Source organism: Camellia sinensis, chromosome 12 (genome assembly GCF_055761805.1).
Source record: "Camellia sinensis isolate YWXY chromosome 12, ASM5576180v1, whole genome shotgun sequence".
NCBI lineage: Eukaryota > Viridiplantae > Streptophyta > Magnoliopsida > Ericales > Theaceae > Camellia > Camellia sinensis.
Window position 1 is genome coordinate 117402271 of NC_138972.1, and position 3803 is coordinate 117406073.

At 36.7% G+C, this 3803-nt stretch overlaps 1 long non-coding RNA gene across 1 annotated transcript; it reads right to left on the reverse strand.

The window, feature by feature from the left end:
* Positions 1 to 1306: 1306 nt before the first annotated feature.
* Positions 1307 to 3544, reverse strand: LOC145804259 (uncharacterized). The gene is made up of 4 exons (XR_014345888.1): positions 3299 to 3544; positions 2544 to 2620; positions 2352 to 2429; positions 1307 to 1700 (listed from the first exon to the last, which is right to left on the reverse strand). It is a non-coding gene; the product is annotated as an uncharacterized LOC145804259 (long non-coding RNA).
* Between the last annotated feature and the right edge of the window lie 259 nt (positions 3545 to 3803).

The window sequence follows — 3803 nt, forward strand, 5'->3', positions numbered from 1 at the left end:
CCTTGGAACTTGGAAGCCTTGAAAGACTTTAATTGTTGAGACTTGAAAGATTTGTTAGATAAACTTGATTTGCCTTTGGATTTTGTACAAGATGTGTTATGCCTTGATTTGATGAAGATTTCGGATATCATTCATGTAAAATCCTTTATTATTTGTACCATTTACTGAGTATCCAAGCTCACCCCTCTCTATATATATGTAGGTGACGAGAAGGGCGGCGGTGACGCCTAGATGTACTTGCTACTTGTTTTGGATCTTGCACTATTGCAGCATCTTGAAGATTATGCTTCTTAGTTGTGTTTCATTGTATTTTGTATTCGATGGCTGAGAAGCCTTTTAGTCAAGATGTATTTTTGTACTTCATTTTGTTGTATTAAAGCTACGTAAAGATGTATGCCATTCCATTAACTTATGCACTGCTCTTATGGACTAATTACATTTGTACATATTGCTTCCGCTCATGTTAGCCCCATACGTAATACTCTGATTGTGTGTGAATTTTGAAAGTTGGCCTTCGGTAATCTCGGATTACTGGCCATCATGGCTCCATTCTACTAGGGGCGGAATGGGGTCGTGACAGTCCATGTCTGAACTCTTTGCTATGTTCATACATGCACAGTTCAATATTGAGTTCTCTACAGTATATTGAACTGCTCCTGGATGGAATGAAACCACAAAGGGGTGCATAAATCTATGACAATTGACATGTATTATGAAGCATGCCACTAAATTACAAGACTAGAGAACAAAAAAGTGTATGAGAGTGCAATTAGCCTTGAACCATTAGAAGCCCTAAATTTCCCACTAGATATTAGCATCCAACAGCACAAAAGTTGTACAAACCAGTTTGTAAATTATCTCAAGACGCTGTTCTACTTCAATGGACCTCTCCTCCCCAAAGGACATAGGATTCATCTTACCAAATAGCCACTAGAAGGATGCACCAAACACATCCATAAATTCTTTATATGCAGATAAACAAAAGAGGGAAAATGAATGCAACAAGACCCAATTGCCGCCAATTTAGCCGACGACTGACATCTACACTCTAACCTGGTTTTACACTTCATGCAAAGAAGATACACAATTTAAAATAGACTACTAGGGATACATGGGCTTTCCTCTTTTCTCATGTATAAGTTTTCCACATCAAAGTTGATAAAACAAAAATAAATAAATAACTAGCAAGTGCACCAACACCATGACGTAATTTGTTGTAACTAGTAGAAAAAAGAAATCAATAATGTATACCTTTTGCACCCGTGCAAGTAAACTGGTCAGATTGCTTTTCAAACTCCTCACACGCTCAAAATTCTTGGTGCTAACATTCCTCACTAGTTCATCCAATACAGAATAAGCATTTCTCTCAAGGTCTGCTACACTAGAGTCCAAATATGTACAAACAACCTTCAATGCAATCTTGAGAACTTGAAACTCAAATGGGAGGTCACACTTCAAACCTTCAACGGCTTCAGGAATGGGTAACCACTGTCCCCCAGATGATAATTGCATTTCATTATCTTGTACATCCATTTGACCCCCTCTTTGACTTTTGGACACGCTTTTATGAGGAAGTTGTTGCCACAGCTGATCCACAAACGGAAGAACCTCCTGGAAGAGAGGATCAAGCAACAGCACTTCTTCAGCTGTAACTATAGCCTTTATAAACTCTAAGTTGACAACCATAGCTTTCTCCCTAGCTGCAGAAGGGAACAATACAAATTCACTCTTATCACAATGAATCATTAGATACAAACGTATGAATCTATACAGGTATCACTGGCAACAAATGAAAATTAAATAAATAAATTCCACCCAGATCATTATAACAGAAAAGAGATTAAGGGTTTTCTTGATGAGTTGATGCTGGACTACATGAACAGAAAAAAAAAAGAAAAAAAAGAATCCATTAGGGGATAAAGAAACAAAAAGAGATGGGACTATGGGATTGTTTGGCAACCCCATTGAATGCTTAAATCTAAAAACTTTTGGCGACCTATTAAGTTTGTTAGTTAACACGTTCAAACTCAAAATTTTACATCAAAGAGATTCGACTCATCACTAAAGGATATATGTGATTTTGACATGTATTTATAATGGATAAACTTAACCTTTCAAAACTTTAGTACTTGCGAATATTCAGTACTATTAATGAGGTTTCAGAAGACCCGGAAGTGTGAGCCTTCCTATTCTACTGAGCTAACACCCTTCCATCCTTGCCTTATTTTCATTTTTAATTTTAGAAAAATCCATATTCCTACTCATTCTCCCTAGAACTCCAACTATAACAAGTAATCTAAACTCAAACTCATGTATTACGTCACTCACACTCGGTAAAAGCATCCATATACCCTGATTTCAATGGCTGGTTATGCTTTATCAGTTTTTGCATCAAAGCTCCGCCACAATGCTTCCATGTGTGAAAGATGCTACACAAGTAGATTGACAGAGTGATTGTGAGATGAATCACTCATCCAGTTTCCACAACAAGAGGACATCAAAACTCAAGAGGTATGAACTATAAAATAATCAAATAAAAATACCTCAATGCCCTTGCAATAGTGACCGAACTACCCTCACTAGTAGGCAAGAGACTAAGACAGACTCGATCAGCCACTCCCTGCAATTCCACAAACATATGAATCTCAAAGAAACAAATACAAAAATACCAAGTAGCTATAACTTCAATAATTACAACATTATGTATGCCTTTAAAAAGTTCAACAATAGATACATAGAACCAAACCTAGAAACCACCATTACAAATTGCCTCATCTAACATAGCAAATAATTGTCCGATCCATACCAAATAAAGCTCTAAAAAAAGTTTACAAGATAACATTAAAAAGAGTAATTTTCTTAAATGAAGCATTTTAGCCTTTTCAGTTTGTTCTATTTTTGTGAAAAGACCTTATACAAATCCACAAGCATAGTGATTAGGGAGTACACATAAGTTTGAAGCCCTTACTCATCTGTTCAAAGTGTCAATTTCATATTAAACCAAAAGCAAAAATCACAATTTCCCTATAAATTACTAAAAATCGACAGAGAGGGAGAAAAACCTAGAGAGAAAGAGAGAAAAGCCTGTGATTTGTGGCCGAGATCGACAAAGAGGGTGAAAGACCAAGAGAGCGAAACTAGTGATTTACGGCCGAGATCGACAGAGAGAGACTGAGATCGACAGAGAGGGAGAAAGACCGACAGAAAGGGACCTGTGAAATTGAAAAACCCTAAACCCTAATTTTGAAATTGAAAAGCCTCAAATCATAACTCAAAACCGTAATATCTGAACATGTACCTGAAATTGGGCGGTGCGAGGAAGAGGTACAAGAGCTCCAGCCGGAGGGAGAGGTGAGATGGCTTCATCTGCTATGTTCGTGGGTCTTCATCAACCGGACGGAGCAATGGTCGTCGCAAGCAAAGCTGTCGCTCCGAATGACTACTCTTCCCTCTATCTTCTCTTCATGTTCTCTTCTTCGTCTTCGCTCTTTCTCTCTCGAACGCATCTCTCTCTGTCTCTCTTTCCAGTGAGTTTTTGCTCTTCTTTTTTCTGTTTGGGAGGGAGTAGAAATTTAGGCCAAATTTTAGGAGGGAATTTGAATGCAGGCAAAATTTTGGAGGGTTTGTTTCAAATGTTGAGAAGAAATTTGAATTTGGAACAAAATTGGTCTAAATTTATACATTTTTTTTAAGTTTTATTATTTATGTTTGTAATTTTACCTTTATTAAAGTTTAATTAATATTCTAAATGCGAAAATAAATTTAGGGAATTTTATGATTTTAATCCATAAATAATAATTATA